The sequence below is a fragment of the Procambarus clarkii genome, chromosome 55, assembly GCF_040958095.1.
Source record: "Procambarus clarkii isolate CNS0578487 chromosome 55, FALCON_Pclarkii_2.0, whole genome shotgun sequence".
NCBI classification, from domain to species: Eukaryota; Metazoa; Arthropoda; class Malacostraca; order Decapoda; family Cambaridae; genus Procambarus; species Procambarus clarkii.
In genome coordinates this window covers 3,060,332-3,075,713 of record NC_091204.1, presented here as the reverse complement: position 1 = coordinate 3,075,713, position 15,382 = coordinate 3,060,332, and positions in this window count along the sequence as shown.

Sequence of the window (15,382 nt, the reverse complement as noted above, 5' to 3'; positions counted from 1 at the left end):
TCATCTCCTCATAATTTCCCTTTCGGTATGCCAGCCTTTTGTTTCCTAGTTCTTTTTTTGGGGGGATAATTCCTAGCTCTACCAGGTACTCAAAGTTCAATACACTGTGATCACTCATTCCCAAGGGTGCTTCCATCTTGACTTCCCTTATATCCCACTCATTTAGGGTAAATATCATATCAAGCATTGCTGGTTCATCCTCTCCTCTCATTCTTGTTGGATCCTTGATGTGCTGGCTTAGAAAGTTTCTTGTTGCCACGTCCAGCAGCTTAGCTCTCCATGTTTCTGGCCCTCCATGCGGGTCTCTGTTCTCCCAATCTATCTTCCCATGGTTGAAGTCGTTCATGATTAGTAGTCCAGATCCATTCCTGCTAGCAACAGAAGATGCAATCCATTATGTTAATGGACTTAACTTGGCTTGAGTATCATCCTCATACATTGCCAGTTCAGACATGATTTGTTACATTTCCTCAGGGTTGTGTTTACTGCTGTTTGTGTTGGCAAGGGGATTACTTCGGTAAAATTCAATCAATCTTTTCATATCATCGAATTTGTTATCAGCCACCAATGGAGAGATTTCCATATGGGTAAAATCAATTGGAGACTCTAGTGACAAATTCTCAAATATATTGAGTAGTCTTGTCAGGTGACGTTTAAGGGCTGCTAGAGCACGTTTTGTTTACTCTGGATCAGCCATGGTGGCTGATTGATTCCATAGCTTCTAAATGAAGATAACTGGGGTACTGATTCATTGAGGTAAACAATTTTGAGTAGTAATAGCCTAGGATTAATATCCAGCCACCACGCTATATCCTACCTCTCGTTGGGGTTGGCACATTAAAAGTAAATTGTACATATATAATCACACAAATAATTTGACTGGTGACCAGTGTCACTGTAGGAATACCTTTGGCTAGCCTATCATTATCACTATTCGAAGGATTAGAGACACCAATGAAGATTCAAAAATGAAAATGTTATAGATAAAATATAAATAAATATAGTAATTATTAATATAATATGAGTAATCTAATTATATGTACAGCACAACTCGTGTTGGTATTGATCCGACCCTTTCTGGGGTCTGCTACAATGTTTAAATGATTATTAGGTTGTTCAATATTTAGCTCAACACTGGACAAGTTGGGCATCCTACCCTATATAAGGGTTGGCAACATAAAATTGATATTTTAGTGTTCAGTAAAGACGAAGGTGCAATATTTTATCTGGGTTTTATTTATATGTTAAATGTTTCTCTCTAAACTTAAGAGAAATTTATATACATTTATGTCTAGTAGCCTCACATCAACCGCGTTTGATATTTAATTGTGATAATAAATTTGCTAAGTGATGAATTTGTACGTTGTGTGTTTGTCTATCTTCTCTTCCTTAACATTCCATAACATGCCGTTTATTCACATTAATTTCCATTTGCCAAGTGGTGCTACATACACTAATAAACAGTCTCCATGGTGTAGTGGTAAGACACTTGCCTGGCGTTCCACGAGCGCTATGTCATGGGTTCGTATCCTGGCCGGGGAGGATTTACTGGGCGCAATTCCTTAACTGTAGCCTCTGTTTAACGCAACAGTAAAATGTGTACTTGGATGTAACAACGATTCTTCGCGGCAGGGGATCGTATTCCAGGGATCCTGCCCGAAACGCTATGCGTACTAGTGGCTGTACAAGAATGTAACAACTCTTGTATATATCTAAAAAAAAAAAAAATAGTTTCCAGGTCTTCTTGAGGGGCATAACAATCGTCTATGTTTTTAATCTTTCCTAGTATCTTAGCATCATCAGCAAACTTATTCTTATAATTCAATATATCTTCTAATAGGTTGGTTATGCATACAATGAAGATTACTAGTGCAAGAAATAAGCCCTGTGGTACTCCCCTTGTGACTTTTCTTCAGTTTGATAAATTGCTTCTGATTACTGCCCTCCACATTCTGTTCGTTAGAAAATTTGTCATCCATGTTAGAACCCTCCTTGTAACTCCTCCAGTATCTTCCAGTTTCCAGAACTACATCTTAAATGAGACTCTGTCAAAAGACTCTTTTTAAGTGTAGATATATGCAGTCAACCCAACCATCTATTTCCTGTGAAATCTCTGTGGCTCTATCATAGAAACCAAGTTAATTTTTTACACAGGAAGTTCCACATCGAAAACTATACTATCAGTCCTATTAGTCATATTATTTTTCTCCAGATGTTCTACCTATTTCATTTTAATTATTTTGAGTACTACACTTGCCAATAACACAGGTCAATAATGAAGGGGTCTTCAATGCAGACACTTTGTGAAATGGAACTATGTTAGCTTTTTTTCCATATTTAATTGTGCTTCAGTACACAGAAATGTCTGAAAAATTAATTGTAATGGTTCAGGAAGCCCTTAAAATTACATATTACACGTTTATATAATCATTATTTAATATTTTCTTGTTAATTCCCCCAAAATTTATATTTCATTGACTTCAGAGATGGTGTAACTCAACTATATTACACCATAACACACTATACAATACCACTTATTAAATTAGGAGTACACCAAATAATTAAGCGGGATTGTTATATTCCTAAAAGTCATTATCTAGTAAAATATTTGTTTTATAGTAGCTTAGAAATACAGTGAAGAAATGGAAATATTTTCAATGAAAACTAGATTGAACTAGGTTACTACCCAGGAAGGCTAAGAGGATGTAAATATCACAGGATTCAAAGTAAATACCAAATTCAGCAGTACTTGGATAATTTAAAAGTGTAGTTCGATTGTTTCGATATAACAAATGCAAATGGCAATAAAGTACTGTTACATCAAATTCATAATAAGAAGACAACAGAAAAATAATAAATTTGAAAAGTCCAGCAGCATATGTCAGAAAACCCGACACCATTTACTAACATTAAATACAAAAGGAATATTGTATTAGGCAGATAATATTGCTGCTGTTGTATGCACAAGTTACCCCATACTAAATGTAGCACAGTGGAAGTTTCCGTCAATAGAAAACAAGATATCATTGCCACATAGTGCTATAAATTCACCAGCTATTCTGTTGGGAGTTATTCTTAATACTGCAGTCTTTGGACTAATAACAACATAAAAACATCTCACTTGAATTTGCTTAATTATCAGAATCAAAATGGGATAAATGTGACCTTTCTAGCAATTATTGACATCTGGACAAGGTGAGCCAGGCGTCAGAGGTGGGAGGGAGGTCAACCATTGTTGTTAGACTGAGTCGCTTAGAGCAAATTCAGCTCCTATAATTCTTCCTTGGACAAAGTGTTATGGAGATCAAATTAGTGCTTTTCCATCATCAACACGCAGTCAACATCTAAACAATGGAAGTGTTATTCCGAAATCTTATCTAAGTCATTTCTGGCCAGTAATGTCAGATACATAGGATTAATTCTGGTTAGGACATGAGGCAACGACTCAACCCAGGTAATTAATCCTTGGTCTAATAAACCTTAATCTAATAATATAACAAATGTTTCATCTGATATAGCTGTTATATATTTGAATTCCGGCTTTACAGCTAGTGCCCTCTGACAAGAATAATAAAAGAGGAAGCAGTACAGTTGCTTGGTACTCCATTACAGGAATGGAGATGCTTGATTCAACTATGAAGATTATTTGGTTCCTTCATTCTTGTTTATACCTGGTGGACTAAGCCTACTCTTAGTATATATATATATATATATATATATATATATATATATATATATATATATATATATATATATATATATATATATATATATATATATATATATATAACTGAAAACTCACACCCCAGAAGTGACTCGAACCCATACTCCCAGAAGCAACGCAACTGGTATGTACAAGACGCCTTAATCCACTTGACCATCACGACCGGACCATTTGTCCGGTCGTGATGGTCAAGTGGATTAAGGCGTCTTGTACATACCAGTTGCGTTGCTTCTGGGAGTATGGGTTCGAGTCACTTCTGGGGTGTGAGTTTTCAGTTGCATATGTCCTGGGGACCATTCAGGCTTGTTCGCATATATATATATATATATATATATATATATATATATATATATATATATATATAATATATATATATATATATATATATATATATATATATATATATATATATATATATATATATATACATGTTTCATTGAATATGACCGCATATTCTGTATTAATTATTTTCTGGTTTAGGGCTTCTATCCCTATAACTATTTTCTTAGCATCAGGGCTTAATTGAAATAGGAGTTCTCCAAAACTCATTTTCGTACTTTTAAGGTGAAGAAAAGAAGTGATTTACTATAGAGTGTATTACACTTATTTGTATAATTTGCACGACGTTTCGAACCTCCATGGTTCATTCTCAAGTGAACAGATCTTACAATACTAGTTGATTTTATACCCGCATTAGGTCAGGTGATAATACAATGAAGGTGAAAACATGGGGGGATACATAAGGGATAAACATAGGGGCTGCAGAAGGCTTATTGGCCCATACGAGGCATCTCCAATCTAAACACAAAGATTAATCCAGTGTAATTGGCCTGTTATGTTGGACATTGTCTTCTGTGTTGGCATCGATATGTTCTTGTCTTGTCCTTACTCTCATGGTGGGTAGAGTAAATAGTTCCGTGATTTGGGTGTTCATGGTAGGTCGCTCTATTCTTATGTGTATTCTTATGTATTCTAATAAGATTTAATATTTCAAGATAATACTAGTGGCTAATTAAGAGGCTATTATTAATAATTGTGTTTATTATTTCTCTTAAATCGAGAACTATTTAATATATTGCACTAGTCTTCTCAATGCAATATTTACTACTTGCCAACCAACAACAGGGTAGGATATACATTGACTAGTGTTTATTGATAACATATCCCCTCTATTATCATTGACTAGTTGAACTATTTATTGTTCATCCGAGTCCCATTTATTACCATATTCTAGTTGTACTACATTGAACAACCTAGCACCATTAATTAATGGTATTGACCCTATTTTGGTTGTAATTAATAACAGCTCGAGTTGAGTTGTGCATATATATAACAATTTACATACAATCATTGCACATTTTGAGTGATTAATTAGTGTCTATACCATCCTAGGGTGATAATTGAGAAGCTAACCTAAAGGTACTTCCAGTGACACTGGTTTATCACTTAAATCATTACTGTGTATGATTATATATATATATATATATATATATATATATATATATATATATATATATATATATATATATATATATGAATGAAAACTCACACCCCAGAAGTGACTCGAACCCATACTCCCAGAAGCAACGCAACTGGTAACTACAGGGCGCCTTAATCCGCTTGACCATCACGGCCGTCAAAAGGAAGTGATAGCCGAGGCTATTTGAGCCACTTCCCCGACGGCAACTCGGATGGTAATCTTGGGCATAGCATTTCACCAAATCACCTCATTCTTTGGGGCACACGTGAGGAACACAAATGCGAACAAGCCTGAATGGTCCCCAGGACTATATGCGAATGAAAACTCACACCCCAGAAGTGACTCGAACCCATACTCCCAGAAGCAACGCAACTGGTAACTACAGGGCGCCTTAATCCGCTTGACCATCACGGCCGTCAAAAGGAAGTGATAGCCGAGGCTATTTGAGCCACTTCCCCGACGGCAACTCGGATGGTAATCTTGGGCATAGCATTTCACCAAATCACCTCATTCTTTGGGGCACACGTGAGGAACACAAATGCGAACAAGCCTGAATGGTCCCCAGGACTATATGCGAATGAAAACTCACACCCCAGAAGTGACTCGAACCCATACTCCCAGAAGCAACGCAACTGGTAACTACAGGGCGCCTTAATCCGCTTGACCATCACGGCCGTCAAAAGGAAGTGATAGCCGAGGCTATTTGAGCCACTTCCCCGACGGCAACTCGGATGGTAATCTTGGGCATAGCATTTCACCAAATCACCTCATTCTTTGGGGCACACGTGAGGAACACAAATGCGAACAAGCCTGAATGGTCCCCAGGACTATATGCGAATGAAAACTCACACCCCAGAAGTGACTCGAACCCATACTCCCAGAAGCAACGCAACTGGTAACTACAGGGCGCCTTAATCCGCTTGACCATCACGGCCGTCAAAAGGAAGTGATAGCCGAGGCTATTTGAGCCACTTCCCCGACGGCAACTCGGATGGTAATCTTGGGCATAGCATTTCACCAAATCACCTCATTCTTTGGGGCACACGTGAGGAACACAAATGCGAACAAGCCTGAATGGTCCCCAGGACTATATGCGAATGAAAACTCACACCCCAGAAGTGACTCGAACCCATACTCCCAGAAGCAACGCAACTGGTAACTACAGGGCGCCTTAATCCGCTTGACCATCACGGCCGTCAAAAGGAAGTGATAGCCGAGGCTATTTGAGCCACTTCCCCGACGGCAACTCGGATGGTAATCTTGGGCATAGCATTTCACCAAATCACCTCATTCTTTGGGGCACACGTGAGGAACACAAATGCGAACAAGCCTGAATGGTCCCCAGGACTATATGCGAATGAAAACTCACACCCCAGAAGTGACTCGAACCCATACTCCCAGAAGCAACGCAACTGGTAACTACAGGGCGCCTTAATCCGCTTGACCATCACGGCCGTCAAAAGGAAGTGATAGCCGAGGCTATTTGAGCCACTTCCCCGACGGCAACTCGGATGGTAATCTTGGGCATAGCATTTCACCAAATCACCTCATTCTTTGGGGCACACGTGAGGAACACAAATGCGAACAAGCCTGAATGGTCCCCAGGACTATATGCGAATGAAAACTCACACCCCAGAAGTGACTCGAACCCATACTCCCAGAAGCAACGCAACTGGTAACTACAGGGCGCCTTAATCCGCTTGACCATCACGGCCGTCAAAAGGAAGTGATAGCCGAGGCTATTTGAGCCACTTCCCCGACGGCAACTCGGATGGTAATCTTGGGCATAGCATTTCACCAAATCACCTCATTCTTTGGGGCACACGTGAGGAACACAAATGCGAACAAGCCTGAATGGTCCCCAGGACTATATGCGAATGAAATTCGCATATAGTCCTGGGGACCATTCAGGCTTGTTCGCATTTGTGTTCCTCACGTGTGCCCCAAAGAATGAGGTGATTTGGTGAAATGCTATGCCCAAGATTACCATCCGAGTTGCCGTCGGGGAAGTGGCTCAAATAGCCTCGGCTATCACTTCCTTTTGACGGCCGTGATGGTCAAGCGGATTAAGGCGCCCTGTAGTTACCAGTTGCGTTGCTTCTGGGAGTATGGGTTCGAGTCACTTCTGGGGTGTGAGTTTTCATTCGCATATAGTCCTGGGGACCATTCAGGCTTGTTCGCATTTGTGTTCCTCACGTGTGCCCCAAAGAATGAGGTGATTTGGTGAAATGCTATGCCCAAGATTACCATCCGAGTTGCCGTCGGGGAAGTGGCTCAAATAGCCTCGGCTATCACTTCCTTTTGACGGCCGTGATGGTCAAGCGGATTAAGGCGCCCTGTAGTTACCAGTTGCGTTGCTTCTGGGAGTATGGGTTCGAGTCACTTCTGGGGTGTGAGTTTTCATTCGCATATAGTCCTGGGGACCATTCAGGCTTGTTCGCATTTGTGTTCCTCACGTGTGCCCCAAAGAATGAGGTGATTTGGTGAAATGCTATGCCCAAGATTACCATCCGAGTTGCCGTCGGGGAAGTGGCTCAAATAGCCTCGGCTATCACTTCCTTTTGACGGCCGTGATGGTCAAGCGGATTAAGGCGCCCTGTAGTTACCAGTTGCGTTGCTTCTGGGAGTATGGGTTCGAGTCACTTCTGGGGTGTGAGTTTTCATTCGCATATAGTCCTGGGGACCATTCAGGCTTGTTCGCATATATATATATATATATATATATATATATATATATATATATATATATATATATATATATATATATATATACATAATGTGTATTAATTTTAAGAGCTAACCTCTAGAAGAGGTACGATTATAACCTAGTGATTACTGAATTTTACCCTAGGCTACCATCTGTGTTTCCTCACAATTAATGAGCCAGTAATATTCAATTAACACGTCACCATAACTAATCCTCAGAAAGCAAAGCTGCTTTAACAGCACGTAAACATCAACTGTCATGAGATCTCGACCAATGTGAACAGTTGTTATATGAGCCTGTAATTAATTATCGTCGGTTGAAAATCCCACTATTACAGATTCAAACCCAATTGCATCTATTGAAAGCAAATACGAAATCTTACCGAAATCAGGTCCACGACGACGACGACATAATAGTTGAGGATGTGGAACCATTCCTGTCTGTCCTAGCACAATATGAAGAAGAAACTCAAGCCAGGTTGGAGCACTTACACAGGATAATTGATTTAGAGCAAACAGCCAATACATAAAATAAAGTAGATAATATTATGGATGATCTGGGTCCTTTTGAGAAAAAATGTCAAGCCAGATTAGATCCTTTAATAAACGAGGATAAAGCCTCACCCACTACAGCATCACCCAATATTATACCACCAGTAATTAAACAGTTCTCAGACAATTTATCAACAGTCTCTGTGGATTATGAAAACCCAATACCTGAGGCCACTAAGTTAACATGTCTCCAAACTGAAATTAAAGATGAAGCTGAACCAGAAGTAGGAAATGTAAATGAAATAGTGACAACACTAATTGTCCAGTCCAGCTTCCTAGGGATAATACTGGCAATGAGAAAACTTTCATACATCTAGTACAATTGCTGAGCTTATCTCAACCTGATCAGACTGCTGACTCATTACAATCCTTCAGCATGGAGTTTGAGTCACTACTAAGAACATTCAGTCTTAAGGTTGACATAACCACTAGTGAGTGGATGACCAAAGTAGTCCTTCAACTAAAATTGTCCAGCGATATTCTAGATGAATTATACACACAAGAACATAATACCATCCTGACAGTATAGGACATCACTGAAGGTTTGCTTTCCATTATAGACAAATGACTTGCAAATGAGGAAGTTAAAGTCTCTTGCGAGCCTCCAGAAAGAGAAAATGATAGTCAATTAAATGGTAAAACAACTACCCCAAATAAACATCAACCAATTACTCTCACACTAAGTTGGAGAAAATCTGGCAATGCAGCAGAATCCTCCAAGCCTACTGTTACTAATTCACCCAAACCCGGTAACTTCCAAGCGTGCAGTAGGCTGGGGGACAAGTATGTTCTGCAAAAAGAAACATTCAACATACTGTTGTGTCAAATACCCAGACAGACACTCGTATTAAGCGACTCCAGGAATTGGGAGATGTTCAAGGTGTCTCAAGTCACACAACATAGACTATTGTGAGACCCAATTCAACACCTGCAACAGGTGTAGACGAGGTAAGCACCATGCAGCACTGTGCAAACATACGAAATTAACGTATTCCAGACCCAATGGAGAAGATAGCATTCCCACCACAGTACAGTTTTGCAAGGTGCGAGAGAAAATTAGTGTCCAAGCGGCAGAGTCCAAAAGTAATGCGACTTTGCTTACTGCCCCAATTACCATCCAGAATAAGAGGGCCAAGGTCCATACCCGTGGGTTGTTTGACCAAGGGTCCCAAAGAACATATGTCACTAAAACGTTGGCAGATTAACTACAATCAAGGCCTGTAACCCAGACGATAATCAATATCTCAGGGTTTCTAACAGATACAGGACCTCAAGTCTACCAGGTGGTACAACCATCAGTACGTTCAGGCAGCTAAGTCTGTCAGGTACAAGCCATTGTGGTGGACAAAATACCAGCCGACTTACAAGTTCAAGGTCTAGGAGCAACAGCCAAATTCCTGAGATATAGAGGAATAAAATTGGCAGATAAAATTAAGTCTGATTACCTCACCGACTTCGGTATCCTTGTAGGTACAGACTACTACTTCGATTCATTGGTAGCCCTACTAAATATCAGGGTATAACCATGCTAAATTCTGCAGGAGGTAAATTACTCTCAGGCCCAGTATTAAGTCTGAGGAGACCAATGCCTGCAGATAAACAATACTAGTAGAAATCTACATTTGTCAGATGATTATATCTCCAGTAGCATTATACTAAGGAAATTACAGCTGACTATCACAACAGATGTTGATCTTAATTTAAGGGACAAGGGCTCCAGATTTCCAAAAAAATGCAATAAATTAACACTAGTTCGATTTCAATCAAACTCCTTTGACTAGTTGTATATAAAAAGGGTTTCATCCAAGTCTCAGCATCGTAGCATAAATAGGAGGGGAGAAAAAAATAGTGAAGTAGGTGTCAAAATTATTCCTAACTGGTCAAAAACGATTATCAAACAAAAGTGTCAACTGAAATCATATCTATGACTATCAGCTATCACAATAGCCTATAATAAAAAATATTATAATTAGTTTTATTAGAAAAATAATTAAGTTATAAAAAATTGATATAAATATATTTTTTATTCATTTTTTTTTATCGGACGATTTGCATGAAACTTATACACCTGACTGCACATAAGCCTATCTGAAAGGGTGCCAATTTTGGAGAAAACTGGTTGATGTCAACCTCAGCCACAGATGGCAGCACCTTAGACTTTATTACTTTTTTATTTATTTTTAATATTTTCAAGTAACATAAACGTTCAAATAAGTCTTTCATTTTTTATTCAATTTACATGAACCTTACTCCTTATATGTAAAGTTTATGTATCTAAAATCCCAAGTAAGCATTTTTATCCTAAGTTCATTTATTGATTTTATAATAGCAATAAACATGACATATTTGCATAATTTTTTTTTGGGGGGGGGGAAATTTGAATATTTATATTAGGAAAACTAAAGACGTTTTGGAAACTCCCTACCTCCGGATCCTTTATTATATGCAATTGTTTCAGAAAAGTGTCATAGAATGATTATATCTGAGAGGTGTGTTTGTTTATTTACACTTGAAAATGTGTAAAATTCGTTAAAAAAAAAATAAAAAATAATAAAAACTCTCCCTTTCTATTTACACTGCAGTACTGAAACTTGGGATAATTGCAGCCCTTTTCATATACAATTAGTCAAAAATTATTGGTTGACATTGAACAAATTTTTCAGTGGCAAATCAGTGAACAGTAGCCTAAACAGCTACAAGTAATTGGGACCAATGTCACTGAATCCACTGCAGTCTCAGAACCATACTTGACTTTAGTGATTGACTATTCAATCCTCTGAATCAACAAACTAAATTAAACACCAATTAATCCGACGACTGATTTTGATACATTTATTATTTAATCAAGATGAATTCCATGGGCTTCAGTGCTTATATATCAGTGACCAGTTACCTGAATAAGCTTCAAGTTATTATAACTAATGTCACTGATCTCACTGCAGTCCCTGAATCATATTTGACTGTAGTACTTGATCACATTCAGTCCTCTGGGTTAAATAATATGTAAATAGGCTAGAATTTTTTACTTCCAAGAGTTAACAGGGAAATTAAATCGCATTAGTCTTTTACCCCTGTAACTCTAGTACGGGACATTCGTCCTATACGAACAGACTCACAAAGGTGTTATTACTAACTACTAACATCAAATTAATCTAAAATTTCTAAGGAGAAGAATCGGTGTTCGTCTGTTCTAAATAGGACTTCGACCCATGTTCAGCCCCCAGGGAATTATTTTGGAAAACCCGACACCATTTACTAATATTAAATACAATAGGCAGATAATATTGCTGCTGTTGAATACACAAGCTAACCCATACAAAATGTAGCATAGTGGAATTTTCCGTCATCAGAAAACGAGGTATCATTGCCACATAGCTTTATATATTCACCAGCTATTCTGTTGGAAATTATTCTTAATACTGCAGTCTTTGGACTAATAACATCATAAAAACATCTATTTTGAATTAACTTAAGTATTAGTATCAAAATAGAGTAAATGTGACCTTTCTAGCAATTACTAACATCTGGAAAAGGAGAGCCAGGCATCAGTGGCGAGAGGGAGGTTGCCATTGTTGTTAGACTGAGTCGCTTGGAGCAAGTTCAGCTCCTATAATTCTCCCTTGGACGAAGTGTAATAGTGTAATGGAGATCAAATTAGTGCTTCCTCCATATCAACACGCAGTCAACATCTAAACAAGGGGAAATGTCTTTGCGAAATCTTATCAATAGTCATTTCTGGCCAGTAATGTGAGGTAGATAGGATTAATTCCGGTTAGGACATGGGGCAACGATTCAACCCAGTTAATTAATCCTTGGTCTACTAATCCTTAATCTAATAACATAACAAATGTTTCATCTGATATAGCTGTCATATATTTGGATTCTGGCTTACACAGCTAGTGCCCTTTGACAGGAATAATAGAAGAGGAAGCAGTACAGTTGCTTGGTACTCCTATACAGGGATGGAGACACTAGCTTACATTTCGAAGATTATTTGGTGCCTTCATTCATGGTTATACCTGGTGGACTAAGCCTACTGTTCAAAAGACAATATCTAAATTATTATTACTTATATATGCAGTTTAATACTGTAGTTTCATTGGCTGCATATATATAAATTTTGATAAACCCACCCTAATTTGCAAGAAATTGATTTGTGAGAATATTGCAGAAATACATTTTGCTAAAATCATACAAATTGCTATCAAAATATATAAATTAACATAAATATAAATTATATATAAATTTCATATAAATTAAATAAATATATATCTCACAGGTCAGTTCTCACAGCATATATGCATATATATATATATATATATATATGTATATATATATATATATATATATATATATATATATATATATATATATATATATATATATATATATATATATGTCATACCTAGTAGCCAGAAAGCACTTATTGGTCTACTATGCAAGGCCCGATTTGCCTAATAAGCCAGGTTTTCCTGAATTAATATATTTTCTCTAATTTTTTTCTTATGATATGATAAAGCTACCCATTTCATTACGTATGAGGTCAATTATTTTTAATAGGAGTTAAAATTAACGTAGATATATGACCGAACCTAACCAACCCTACCTAACCTATCTTTATAGGTTAGGTTAGGTTATATAACCGAAAAAGTTAGGTTAGGTTAGGTTACGTAGTCGAAAAATAATTCATTCATGAAAACTTGGCTTATTAGGCAAGTCGGGCCTTGCATAGTAGGCAGAGAAGTGCGTTCTGGCTACTAGGTACGACATATATATATATATATATATATATATATATATATATATATATATATATATATATATATATATATATATATATATATGTCGTACCTAATAGCCAAAACGCACTCCTCAGCCTACTATGCAAGGCCTGATTTGACTAATAAGCCAAGTTTTTATGAATTAATGTTTTTTTGACTACCTAACCTAACCTAACATTTTCGGCTACTTAACCTAACCTATCCTATAAAGATAGGTTAGGTTAGGTAGGGTTGGTTAGGTTCGGTTATATATCTACGTTACTTTTAACTCCAATAAAAAAAAATTGACCTCATACATAATGTAATGGGTAGCTTTATCATTTCATAAGAAAAATATTAGAGAAAATATATTAATTCAGGAAAACTTGGCTTATTAGGCAAATCGGGCTTTGCATAGTAGGCCGAGTACGACGTTCTGGCTACTAGGTACAACATATATATATATATATATATATATATATATATATATATATATATATATATATATATATATATATATATATATATATATATATATATAATATATATATATATATATATATATATATATATATATATATATATATATATATATATATATATATATATATATATTGGTGTATACTGGCAGCAGGTTTTCTTTCAAACATGTTTCATTGAATATGACCGCATATTCTGTATTTATTATTTTCTGGTTTAGGGCTTCTATCCCTCTAACTATTTTCTTAGCATCAGGGCTTAATTGAAATAGGAGTTCTCCAAAACTCATTTTCGTACTTTTAAGGTGAAGAAAAGAAGTGATTTACTATAGAGTGTATTACACTTATTTGTATAATTTGCACGACGTTTCGAACCTCCATGGTTCATTCTCAAGTGAACAGATCTTACAATACTAGTTGATTTTATACCCGCATTAGGTCAGGTGATAATACAATGAAGGTGAAAACATGGGGGGATACATAAGGGATAAACATAGGGGCTGCAGAAGGCTTATTGGCCCATACGAGGCATCTCCTATCTAAACACAAAGATTAATCCAGTGTAATTGGCCTGTTATGTTGGACATTGTCTTCTGTGTTGGCATCGATATGTTCTTGTCTTGTCCTTACTCTCATGGTGGGTAGAGTAAATAGTTCCGTGATTTGGGTGTTCATGGTAGGTCGCTCTATTCTTATGCGAATTGCCTCAAGAATTTGTAATCTTCTTGAATCTTGGGTTTTGTCTATTATGCAAGTATTCTTGTTCAACATTTCTCTTGTTAGAGTAATGTCATGGGCTTGTCTCATTTGATTCCTAGGGGCACCAGATTGAAGATGGCATGTCAAACGCCTCGTCAGCTTGGTCGACGTCATACCTATGTACTTACATTGAAGGTTACATCCTTCGTGGGGGCAAGTGTACATGTATACAACGCTTGACTGCTGTAGAGGGTTCTCCGTCGGCTTCGGGCTGTTTTTGATAAGGAGTTCACTTCTTTTCTTCACCTTAAAAGTACGAAAATGAGTTTTGGAGAACTCCTATTTTAATTAAGCCCTGATGCTAAGAAAATAGTTAGAGGGATAGAAGCCCTAAACCAGAAAATAATAAATATATATATATATATATATATATATATATATATATATATATATATATATATATATATATATATATATATATATATATAAGGCTTCTGTGCTGGCTAGGGTTCGAGTCTCCTGGTGGGAAAGTGTTCTAAAGTTATATATATATATATATATATATATATATATATATATATATATATATATATGTCGAACCTAGTAGCCAGAACTCACTTCTCAGCCTACTATGCAAGGCTCGATTTGCCTAATAAGCCAAGTTTTCCTGAATTAATATATTTTCTCAAATTTTTTTCTCATGAAATGATAAAGCTACCCATTTCATTATGTATGAGGAAATTTTTTTTTTATTGGAGTTAAAATTAACGTAGATATATGACCAAACCTAAACAACCCTACCTAACCTAACCTAACCTATCTTTATATGTTAGGTTAGGTTAGGTAGCCGAAAAAGTTAGGTTAGGTTAGGTTAGGTAGGTTAGGTAGACGAAAAAACATTAATTCATGAAAACTTGGCTTATTAGGCAAATCGGGCCTTGAATAGTAGGCTGAGAAGTGCGTTCTAGCTATTAGGTACGAC